The 13,016-nt window shown below is 46.0% G+C and overlaps 1 pseudogene; it reads right to left on the bottom strand.

The window, feature by feature from the left end:
* Window positions 1–3,063: 3,063 nt before the first annotated feature.
* LOC123591636 lies at window positions 3,064–3,559 on the bottom strand (annotated as a pseudogene).
* Window positions 3,560–13,016: the final 9,457 nt, after the last annotated feature.

Genomic DNA, 13,016 nt, shown 5'->3' with positions numbered 1-13,016 from the left:
GAATTCATTTATCAGTGCTAATAGTTTTTTGGTGGAATCTTTAGGGTTTTCAATATGGAGTATCGTGTCATCTGCAAAGAGTGAAAGTTTTGCTCCTTCCTTGCTGATGTGAATGCCTTAATTTCTCCATCTTGTCTGACTGCCGTGGCTGGGATTTCCACTACCACATTGAATAAAAGTGGTGAAAGTGGACATCCCTGTCTCGTTCCTGATCTCAGCGGAGAAGCTCTCAGCTTTTCACCACTGAGGATGATGTTAGCTGTGGGGTTGTCATACATGGCCTTTATTATATTCCGTCTATACTTTGTTGAGAGTATTTATCATGAATGGATGTTGACTTTAAAGTTTTCGCTCTGTAACCATGGAGTACGATTTTAGTTGCAGATTGTTCACATATGGGTCACGTTAAGAAAGTTTCCTTCTGGGGCACCTGGGTGGCGCAGTCGGTTAAGCGTCCGACTTCAGCCAGGTCACGATCTCGCGGTCCGTGAGTTCGAGCCCTGCGTCGGGCTCTGGGCTGATGGCTCAGAGCCTGGAGCCTGTTTCCGATTCTGTGTCTCCCTCTCTCTCTGCCCCTTCCCCGTTCATGCTCTGTCTCTCTCTGTCCCAAAAATAAATAAACGTTGAAAAAAAAATTAAAAAAAAAAAAAAAAGAAAGTTTCCTTCTATTCCCAGTTTATTGAGTGTTTCCATCAGAAAGGGCATTGAATTTTCTTAAATTCTTTTTCTGCATCCATTAAGATGATTATATGTTTTTTTCACCTCCATTCTATTAATGTATCATATTCCACTGATTAATCTTCATACGTTGAACCATTCTTGCAATCCAGGAATAAATGCTTCTTGGTAATGGTGTGTGATCTTTCTAATATGGGGCTGAATTCAGTGTGCTAGTATTTTGTTGAGGAGTTTTGCATCAATATTCATAAGGGATGGTGGTCTATGGCTTTCTTGCAATGTCTATGTCTGGTTTGGGTATCATGGTAATTTGATAACTTAATTTTTTAAATCCTTGCCTTTTAAAATAAATTCCAAGGATGGGGTGAATATACCTTTCTACATAATTAAACTTGGTATATTCTAGAACAGGTGCGGTTGCCTGCCTAAATGTACTTACTAAAAAATATTTCCCATTCCTAGTTTTGTAACACCTGAGAATATCACTTCAATTATTTCGAGGGGTTTTAACATATCTTTCAAAAGTTTTCAAAACAAAGTTATACTTAATTTAGCTTAATTAAAGAAGTCCTTTTTGGGGTGTAATATTACAAAAATTATACGATAAAGATAGATATCAAATTTCAAATTTCCTTTTGAGAAAATTGCTTCCCCTAAAACATTTCCTTTCATGGTTTTAACCGACTAAGCCACCCAGGCACCCCCTTTCATGGTTTTAAAGACACGTGTCATACATTTTGATACTTAAACCCAAATCTGAATACTTAGTTTACTTCAACCATTATGCAGAACTATTCCTTTTCTAAAAGGGTAAATTGCTTCTATTATACAGTTGCAAAATACCTGGAAAAAAAGTAATTTGCACCTCCATTCCTCTCTAACGTGTATTCCTTTTGCATGTCTATGAACTTCATATAAGTTTATAAAATTTTATAGCATTTTCTGATATTAATATAGCCAGCCACATTAGCTCTCTTGAAATTAGATTTTGCATGGTGGGTCTTTTTCTGTCCTTTTCCTTTCAATCTATCTATGTCTTTAAGTTTAAAACTTGCTGATGTAGATAGAAGATAGTTAGATTTGGTTTTCTCCCAGTCTAATGATTCTATTCGAATATTCAGACTATTTCTAGCTAATGTAATTCCTGATAAAGCTGGGTTTAAGTCTGCCATCTTGCTCTTTGTTTCCATTTGTTCTTTATTCTTTCTTTCCTCCCTTCTTTCCATTAATAAGTAACTGTTGGTATTTCATTTATTGTTTCTATTGGCTTTTTAGCTGTGTCTTTTTTTTTAAATATCTTTTAATGGTAATTCTAGTGATTACAATACACACCTTCAGTTTATCACAGTCTACCGTAAGTTAATGTTCTAAAACTTCATATTCATTGTAAGAAACAATATAATATTCATTTATTCCTTAGCACATCGCGTTGTTGTTGTTTTACTTTTATGTGCATCATAACCCCCCGATATTCCATCATCACCATTATCATCATCATCATCATCATCATCATCATCACTATTTCTTTATTTTTAAAAAACCTTGTAGTATTTTATTTGAATAAAGCCATTAAAATGGCCTGAAACAAAATGATCAGCATAAAAGGAAATTACAGCGTCACTATATTTATACAAGAGGGAGCAGCAAGGGGGCACATTTGGAAGTGCCTATAACACTGTTCAATCGATCCACGTTAAATACCATAAAAGTAAGTAGTCAGAATGCAGCGTCATATACATACCATCGAAAAGGAAAGGGGAACATTTACAGAGTTAAACTTTTGTATAACATGTGAGTTTTGATATGCTATGTTTAAGTTAGCAAAAAGCCTTACAGTTTGTGTGAAATGGTCGTGTGCCCTAATCTCACCCACCACTAGATCAAGACACTGAAACTGAGAAGAGTTCCTTCCTTATTTACAGCTTTATTCTTGACATCCTTCTTTGAGACCAAAACGATTGTGGAGCTGACTCGTACCTGGAGTAATTACAAAATACCACGGTCATAACAACAAGAGCCAAAAGAAGTATCGACCGTCCTTTTACCTTTCAGCTGCTGAGGTCACCTACAACACAGTGCAAGAAAGCACAATTGTGCGTTCACGAGTTGACTGTACCAACCTCTGTAAAAATTTAGGAATGAGCACATCCGAGTAAATGGATACTTCTTTATCTCACAGAGTAAAATCAAGCATTTTCTACTTTAAAATTATTCCTGTGTAAAACAAAGAACTCTTGGAGGTCAAACAAGGAAAACAGATAGCAAGTGGAACGCACTGTTAAGTCATGAAACAAGAATCTGCAGTAGAAGTCAGGCAGTATAGTCCACAACCTTTTTAGGGGAGTACTTATTCCCAGCAACCATCACATCTCTGGTAAGATCTCATTAAAAAAAAAAAAGTCACAAGTTCTAAAAAGTTAATAATCCACTCTCTGAAATCAGATATAAAACTATGACCAACAGAAGATACACAGAGTAAACGGTTTTACTAAAAGCTGTTGACGTTTCCACCAGCAGTAACCGTAGGGAGCTGGCTGGTTGTAACCACAGTGTCCATATCCATGGGGGTAGTAAGTTTCATGTCTATACTGCAGGTAACTGTTACCCCGGGATTGTCCATGCCGCTGATTGGATCGAGTGTCAGTTTGCCACCCCCACCGGTTTGACCTCTAAACAGTCTATTACCTGCAACTGATTGCCTCTGTGTCTCTGGCTCCCAGCAGCTCGGCTGTTCTACTCCTCAACAATTGGAAGGAGACCCAGGAGGGCTCTTCAGGTATTCATGGTACTCTTTGCCATCTTCTGTGAATGTACTGGCAAACGTCTCTTCAAAATTTGGAACAGCTTCAGAAGGGTCTGTATTCCTGAAATTCCCAGCAACTTAAGGCAGCTTTACTGTTTAATGTTTATGTTGTTTCCATCTCCGGCCCACAGCATGGCCAAAGGATCTCCCAGTACTTCACCTCTCCAGGGTAACGGAGCCACTCCCATTACTAATCTTTTTTTTTTTTTTTTTTTAACATTTATTTATTTATTTTCGAAAGAGAGAGCCAGAGCCAGAGACAGAGCACAAGCAGGGGAGGGGCAGAGAGAGGAGGGAGACACAGAATCCGAAGCAGATTCCAGGCTCTGAGCTGTCAGCACAGAGCCCGACTTGGGGCTCAAACCCATGAACCATGAGATCATGGCCTGAGCCGAAGTTGAATGCTCAACCAACTGGGCCACTCAGGCGCACCCCCCCCGCCCCGTTACTATTCTTTTAAACAGATTTTTTTAATTTATGACAAAATAATATTTTAAATTTACCTGAATATTGAATTTCCGGTACTTGTTGCAGATCCAGGTTCCACCTTGGATGCTTTCCCTTAAACCTTAAGAACTTCCTTAGCATTTCTTGTCGTGCAGGCCCATTGGTGCAAAATGTCGTGAGATCTTTCTTCTTCTAAAATGTCTTTATTTTTCCTTTATTTTGAAGAATATTTCCACTGGGTATAGAATTTAGGTTGCAAGGTTTTTGGTGTGCGTGTTTTTTTTTAATTTGTAAGTAATTTTAGAATTTCAAAGATACTATTACATTGTCTTATGGCTTTCATTGTTTCCTTTTTTTAATAAAATTTTTTAATGTTTATTTATTTTTGAGAGAGAGACAGTGTGAGTGAAGGAGAGGGAGACACAGAATCCGAAGCAGGCTCCAGGCTCTGAGCTGTCAGCACAGAGCCTGATGCAGGGCTTGAACCCACGAACCATGAGATCATACCCGAGCCAAAGTTGGATGCTTAACCGACTGAGCCACCCAGGTGCCCCAGCTTTCATTGTTTCTGATGAGAAATCAGCTATCATTTTATTTTTTTTCAGCTGTCATTATAGAGTTATTCCCCTGAATGTAATGTGCAGTTTTTCTCTAGCTATATTTAAGTTTTACCCTTTTTGGTAATCTAACTATCATATGTCTAGGAGTGGTTTGTGTTTTTTCTGACTGGGATTCACTGAATTTCTCAGATCTGTGAGTTTGTGTCCTTCATCAATTAAAGAAAAACTTGTCCATTATCTCTTTAAATATAGAAGAGACAGTTCTATACTTTATTATCTCTCTTTATTTTGCCCCACTCCTTCAATTCCTTAGAGTCCTAAGCTCCATTAACATGTATTTTTAACCAATTTATAGTTCCACACATCTTGGACGTTCTTTTATTTTCCATTCTTTCCTCTCTAATTTGGATAATTTCTAACAAAGTATCTTCAAATTAACTGATCCTTTCTCTTCTGTATCCATCATGCTGTTAAGTCTATCGAATTTTTCATTTCAGATATTGTATTATTTTTACTTCCAGAATTTTCCTTCTATTAATTTTTTTATAGTTCCCATTTCTCTGGTGAGAATTTCCATCTACTCATCTGTTCTGTCCATCTTTTCACTTTTTTTTCATAAATTGTTTTTTATATTTATAAAAAGTCTTGAAGTTTTAAAGTCTTTATCTGCTAATTCCAGCATCTAGGTCATCTGTTGGTCTGCTTCTATTCACTTTTTTCTAGGTTGTGTCTCATATTTCTTGGCATATCTAGTGGTTTTTCACTGTATACTTGACATTGGGGATGACACACTATAGAAACTCTGGATTGTGTTACGTTTCTCTATAAAGAGCAGACATTTGCTTATTAGTCTGGTAGGCACTTAAATTTGTGGCAGATTACTTTGATCCTTTGGAAGGCTGGTTTTAATCTTTGTTAAGACAGCTCTGCTCTGGGTTGCCTGGGAGGCTCAGTTGGTTAAGCATCTTACTTTTGACTCAGGCTCAGGTCATGATCTCATGTTTCCTGAGTTTGAGCCCCATGTCAGGCTCTGCGCTGACAGTGCAGAGCCTGCTTGGGATTCTCTGTCTCCCTCTCTCTCTGCCGCACGCACTCTCTCTCTCAAAACTAAATAAACTTAAAAGAAAAAACAGGTCTGCTTCGGTTGTCTTCTTTGCTCCAGAGTATACTCTCCTGTATCATGCATATTTAAAAGTTTTCTTATATTATGACATATTTAAAACTTTTCTATCTGGGGAGAGACTGCCCCTTCCAGGGCCAGCCAATTGTTAAGATGCCAGAAAGCTCATCGGGACGCATGCCTCTGATCTGCAAACTAACCAGTCTGGAGCCAGAACTCCCCTATCTGGCCCCTGCACCCAGGAGGCAGTCTTCTTCTGTCTTCGTTTCAGAGCCAGGGACATGCCCTACAGCTTAGGGCCTGATGGAATTATTCAACCAGGCCAGTCCTAGGCTGTCTGCCCTGCCATCTTGCCTTTCTTTCCTACAGAAATCCCAGTAAAGGTCTTGATTCCCACTTTCCCCTTACTCCTGATGATTCTGGTGCTTCCTTATGTGGCCCCGCATGGCATTGTGCCTCCCATTTCTGGGACCCATGAGCATAGTAAACTTGTTCTTTCCTGAATCTCTCCTGCATGTCCTCTTGTGGCTGCACCTCAGTGAGCATCACAGAAAAGAACACAGAAGACTCTTAGCCTGAAATGTGACCAATACCCCAAGGGGTGTCCCTTCTGGGAAAGCCAGTGTCTATCAAGCCCTTCGCACTCGATGGAAATCGAACTCCAAACTGTCTCCAGCACTGGGCAGCCCGGGACCTCCTCAGCTATTCAGCTTTCCAGCTGCTGATTTCTGGGTGCGGGGGTGGGAGGGGTGTAGTTAAGAGGCACACACGTGTAGTTAAGAGCCAGCCAAGACTGTGAAATGTCTTTGCGCAAACTCAGGTGAGAGGTCCGGTCTGGTGCATCCCTCCCTTCTGGGATTTTCTCTTCAGTTTCCAGCCCTCTGGTGGCATCAACCTCCAAATTCTCTCTCTTTGTCTTGGTAAAATCGCCACATTTTGCTTGACCCTAGTGTCACGAGCCCTGAGGGGGCTGGGATGTGCTGTCGCGGAGAAGTCAGATGAATGTGGCTAAATGGTATCCGCTGGTTTGCTTCCTTTATTTCAACGATTGTGTCCTTCCAGCTTCTGTCTGCTTCCACTTGCTGCTGCTGCCTTCACACTATTGTTCTTCATATTTGATATAGAGTTTATCATTGTTATTAGCAGGAGGGTTTGTCCAACCGAGGCAACTCTGCCATGGCTGAAAACAGAGTTTCCAAAATATTTTCCTGATGTGCAAATGAGTCCACATCAAATGATGTGGAATCAAAATCAGAAATCCTTACAAATTGAGAAAGCCATATTTTCTGACTATTGTTGTAAAATAATTTTGGTCACCTCTACTTCCTAGTATCCGTCAATTACAGAACTCTAATAGTTGTAATTGCGTGCACACTCTGTACCTGGAGAGCAATAAAGCAGAGTGATCGCTTCCTCGCACACACCCTCCCTTCCCTGTGTTTAACGTACGTAGCATCACACAGAACTTCCTAGTGGTTCACTCGAGCGACAAAAACAATTTCTATAAGCTTGTCTGGGAAAGAAAAGTTACTTTTCGACACTTTGATATTGGAACCAATGTTTAAACTGATGGGATTCCTTACGTTGTCAATAAAGTGACAGACCGTTAAAATGAAAGAACCAATTTCTGCTCCAAAGCTCGCTCAAATCATGTTTTCCTCCACGATGGCTGGGCTCGAACAGCTTCCAGAGACCTGGGTGTGGACGCTGCGTGGGCGGCAGAGCGCCTCTGCGCACACCCAGGCCACCGTACTTGGTTTCTGAAAACACCCGCTTCATCTGACATGGAGCAGAGCGTCCCCGGAGGACAGTCGAGCCAACCCCAACACTGGAGCCCTGACACATCCGGTAATGAAACGTTTAGCTTGGCTCGGAAATGCTCCTTGCAATGTTTCCACTCCTTCTCAGTCTCCATCTTTCGTTTCCTTCGTCCCTGATTCTCCCACTGGTGCTTGCAGTTTTCACACAGAGTTTCTTCTCTCTTGATACTCAGTACAGTCTGACAGTTACCATTAAACAACAACCACAACAAAATGGGATACCTGGGTGGCTCAGTCGGTCGAGTGTCCAACTCCTGGTTTACGGCTCAGATCGTGATCTTGTGGTTCGTGAGATCGAGTCCCACGTCAGGCTCTGTGCTGACAGCTTGGCCCCTGCCTGGGACTCTCCCCCTCTATCTGCCCCTCCCCTACCCACTTGCTCGCTCTCTCTTTCTCAAAATAAATAAATCATCACGGAAAAAATAAAAACATAATAGAAAGATAAAAAACCACAAAGGAAAGGAAAACACATTCATCGGACTTCAAGGAAGAAACAAAGCACAGCACCTCTGAGAACAATCCAAGCCGACGCAGCTGTCTTTTCCTCCGAAAATGCGCTCTGTCACCTGCTCTAGGAGGCGGACCAAGGCCAACAGGACGGCTGTGATGCAGTGCAGAGTGCCCGCGGACAGAAGTCCTGCCGCTGCTTTCCAAGGACCGGTGCAAACACAAGCCGCTTGGAATCTCCATCCTGCTCTGAGCCAGGGACCCCATGGATTCACAGAATCGCGGAACCCCGGATCTGGAAGGGACGGAAGGGATTACTTAATCCGATTTGTACCTATCATCGTGAGATTCTCCTTCAAAATACCCTTGAAGGACAGCTCTCAAGTTCCCACCCGTGACCAGAGTCCATGGTTTCTCACCTCAGCCCACCCCACCTCTGGACAGTGTCAGTGGCTAGAAACTTCTTTCTGGCATTAACTAAAATCCTCGTTTCAGGACTGGTACTCATTGGCCCTTGCCCTCTACAAATCTGCAGTTACCTAACAGTAAATATAGACAGGGGAGAGATTGCACTTTCTTTCTGTAAGTCAACTTAGGCTTACATCCAAGTCTCCCTCTGGTAGTGTCCACGGCAACATTCTGTCCCAGTGGTTATAAAATTCCCGGCCAACACCCGACGACCCCAGGGCAATGAGGAGTTCCCAGGGGCCTACGCAGAGCCAAATATTCAGGGACATTCTTATTTCAGTCCTTTCGTGTGTGCTCGTTGCCGGTGGAATGCTCAGGGTCCCGTTGGGGCTGTTGTGGGTGCGGCTGCTCGGCCATCCCAGGTCCTGCCACCTCCCAGGGCACCTTCATGGAGGGGGGCAGGTTAGTAACAGGAGGCAGGTCACCTACACCTGTTCTATTCCTCCCAGGATATCTTTTCCTCCTAATTCTTTTTTTTTTTTTTTTTAGTTTATTTATTTATTTTCAGTGAGAGAGAGAGAGAGAGCAGAGGAGGGGCATAGAGAGAGAGAGAGGGAGAGAGAGAATCCAAAGCAGGCTCCATGCCGTCAGCACAGAGCCCAATGTAGGGCTCGAACTCATGAACCGTGAGATCATGACCTGAGTCTGAACCAAGAGTTGGACACTTAGTCGACTGAGCCACCCAGGTGCCCCTCTCCTAAAAGTACCTACTTCTTGAAAGTACCACTCCTGTCTACCCTACCACAGGAAACTGTTTAATTTCTTACCAGCTTCCATAAAAGTCAGGGAGGGCCCTTGTCATCCAGCCTCCTGGCACAGCCCCAGGCAATGAAATTCCACTTGCACACTTGCCTGAAGTGTGGCGGGGCAGCAGGGAGGCCGGAGAGGAAGGTAAACACAGAGGCCCAAACACAAGTTTTAACGGCCACACGAAGCTCAAATAAATCCCTTTCTCCGTTTCCTTCCGAATATTTGTCACTACGTATCATGTTTGCCTCAAATGCTACCACCCAGTTCAGAAACCATTCCTGGTGCCTTCACTGATTCCCCCAAAACAGAGTTTCCAAGTTTTCCATCCCAGTCTCAACCTGCTACCATTTGTCACGCCTTTTAACGTATGGTGCCAAGACCCGTGGAGCGCAGGCGCGGTGTGACCCAGGATGCGAATCGCGGAGCCGGGCGAGCGCGCCCTCTGGACGACACACGGTAATTGCGTGACAGTGCGTCCGTCCCCCACCCGCCTCGTGCGGTCGCCCCTGGAGACTGCAGCCAACACGCAACTGCACACTCTCTTCCAGCACCTTCTCTGGAGTGTCGCTTGGAGCGGCCCCCCGTGAAGCCCTCCTCCATGGCTCCCTCGCTTCTGAGAGAAGCCGTCTCCATCCCTTCGGTTTGTCGGCCGCGTTCCTCGGATCCCAAGGAGTTTCAGCATTTCGGAAATCACCAAAAGCGGGTGGAGCTGTCAGACGCCGGGTTTTGAGGGGGCTCGGCCTCTCCACCTTCCGTGACTTGTCTCTGTGTTTGTTTGGTTGGAAGCAACTCGGTAAAACCTTCTCTCTGCGTCCACAGTTGAGATGCCCACGTGGGGCTAAACCCTACCAGTTTGGGGCTAATTGGGGGAAAGGCCGATGGAATTAGCGGGAAGTCGGGTACCTTCACCAAAATTCGCTAATAGAGGGTTGCCAAGGAGAACAAAATTCTTTGGAAACTTTCTAAGAACTATTTTAATTAGCATACAAATGGTTCGTCTGGCATTGCTATAATGTTTGGCCTCAGTTTGCTCTCAAGTAACATGACTTGCTTTAGAAAGCCTTTTTATTAGCTTGAAGCTACACTACGGCTGGAGCCCGTATGATTACTACAAATTACCAGGTTCCACCTTAATGAAGCGTTCATGCCTGAGGATTATAGGGTCTTGGAGACAGAGAAGATCTCCGTGGATATTGAATCTAAATTTCTCCCCGTTGCTAAAAGCCTCTGCTTGAATATTTTTCCTGAGCGCTATGAGCATATATTACACGATATATGGAAGGAAGGGGGGAGAGAGAGGAAGAGGGAGAAATGTTTTTATTTTTGATGGAGTCAAAATCCTTCTCGGGTTGATTTCCACCTCCCTGCTTCAGCCCTGCGCTGGGAAACACGGCACAAGAAGACGCAGCCTGCTCCTCTGAGAACTTTTCACCACAGGCTCGGCAGAGCCGGGTACCTGGGCCAGCGAGCGTAGCCACCGCCCTCTCGCGAACCACCGTGGCCTCTGTCCTTCCTGGGAGGCACCCCCCACCCCCAGTGCTCGGGGGCCAGGGTGCACCTGTGGAGAGCGGCGGACCAGTGTCTGCACCCCATCCCCACGTGACCTCCACGGGGAGTACAGTGTGCAGCTCACCCCACGCAGGGCTCGGACCTGAGCCGGGAGACGCCCATGGGCTAGGGGGGTTCTTCTCCGCCTCCCTGGCCCACAGGAAACCTCTGCCCTCAACCGGGTTCTTAATCTTGGCGGCACAGGGAATCACTCAGGGGCTTTAAACACGGTGATGTCCGGGCCACGCCGGGACCAGGGAGGCTGATTCACCCAATTTGGCCCTGAAAAAGCACTTATCGTGCTACCTCTCGCTTCCTTCGTTTCAGGCATTATCCACTGACTTTCATTTTGTGTGCTGGGATTTTGGCTGTTCATTGCATGTGCACACGCATGCACACACACACAGGCGCACACACATGAGCACACATGCACACACACACACAGGCACCGGCACACATGTGCACACACGAGCACACACAGGCACGCACACAGGCACACACAGACGCGCGCATGTGCACACACAGGTGCATGCACAAGCACACACAGGTGCACACACACGCACACACAGGCACACACAGGCACACAAGTGCACACACATGCTCACACAGGTGCACACACAAGCACACGTGCACACGAGCACACACACACACACACATGCACACACGAGCACACACGCATATGAGCACACATGCCCCAGCCATGCGTTCTCAACGTGCTCCCTCCTAAATATTTGGTTCTTTGCCTTCTCTCTGTGTAAACACTATCCACATGGAAAACTACGACTCCATTTCCTCTCTTGCACATTTTTTCTCCCCGAAGTGAGCAACTGTCTCGGTCTTTCAGTTGTTCAACCTTCCGCGCACTCGTCGTGAACTCACTGCACCCTCCACCGTGAGCACAGCCGTCTCCCTCACGGGCACAGACACACCTGGCCTTCGCTGTCTCACCTTCTCTGTGCTGAGGTCCCGCAGGCCTCGGTCCTCCTGCCCCTGTCTGCACGACCGTGCCCAGGGTCCACCCGGGCGTCGCGGCGTGGCTTCTTGTCAACTGTGTCAGGTTCCTCGTTCCGGATCCCAGGCGCTGTGCTTCCTGTTTCCTCCCCTCCCTCCACTGGCTTCCTGAGGGAGTGCGTGCGAGGTCAGGGCGTGGAGACCCTCCGCGTCTGCAGATCTCGATAGTGACGGGTCTGGATGCAAAGTGCCCTCAGAGTGCTGGGGCCTCGTGCACGACCTCCTGACACCCAGGGCTGTAGTGGGTGGCATCACGTCGGAGCAGGCACTCAGGCCCCAACCGGAGTTCCCCAACGCCTGCAGGTGCCCCTCACCCCTCCGGATGGACCTGTTCCCCGTTTTGGCCGGGACTCCTTTTCCTGAGAAGTCTCGCCGGTCCCCGCAGCGCGAGGGTGTCCTGTTACCTCGCTCTTTCTCACCCCTTTCCCCTTCGGATTTTGAGAATTAAAAAAAATTCACCTTCCAACAATTCTGCTGCCGAGATCGGCATTTATGCTATTGGAGGTTCTTTGTTTTGTTTTACAAAAGCTTTCCCCCCTTTTCATGCCTTTCCGGGTGCTCCTTTTTAAGGCATTCTGTTCTTGTTTCATGAGTGCGATATCTACTCTCCTCTCTCTGAGGATGCGAATTCAAGCATTTTCATGTCTTCCCCCTGCATTGTGTCTATTTGCTCTGAATGTTTGTGTCTTTCTCCTCCTTGTTCTGGTGTCTGAATTCGATGTTGGGTGCTCTCCTCCAGAGTCTGATAGTTCTGGGCTGTCCACTCATAAAAGCAGGGCTGGTGGGCCGTTGGTAGCTCCGTGTGCATGGTCACCATCGGACGGACCGCTGAGGAGGTGCCACAGGCCCTCACTTAGAAACTGTGGACATTTCTCACATCTTGTGAGGATGACACAGTCCTGAGGCCGCTCACTTAACCCACTCCGGGAGAGACCTTCTCTGTGACCCCAACCAGGCAGCAAGCCTTCTCCAGGCCTCAGCTGCCTTCCTGCGACAGGCGGAGGGAAGGGACTTCAAGTTTCCCAGGAGCCTTCTGCTTTGAGGCCGACCTGGTCCCTGCCTTCCTGGGTCCCTGCCGCCGTCCGCTTCTGTGCCATTCCGGTGCTGTGGTGTGAGTGCTTGCCTGCTGGCCTCCCTCACAGTGTCAGCTGTTCTGGGCCTGAGGAACCCGTCACCACTCTTCAGTCTGTTTCCCGGCCCCCACAGTCTCCTTGCTCTGGCTTCCTGTCCCCTTTCTCTGTAGGGACCTGCACCACATTCTTCTCTCCCCTTTTCCCCCCCCTCCTCCTTCTCTCCCTCTCTGCCTCCTGTCATCTGAAGATTCAGACAGGAGCACAGGAAAAACCTAGCCTTCATGTCAAGGA

The sequence above is a fragment of the Leopardus geoffroyi genome, chromosome B4 (genome assembly GCF_018350155.1).
Source record: "Leopardus geoffroyi isolate Oge1 chromosome B4, O.geoffroyi_Oge1_pat1.0, whole genome shotgun sequence".
Classification (NCBI taxonomy): domain Eukaryota; kingdom Metazoa; phylum Chordata; class Mammalia; order Carnivora; family Felidae; genus Leopardus; species Leopardus geoffroyi.
This window is presented reverse-complemented; position numbering and strand designations above follow the sequence as displayed.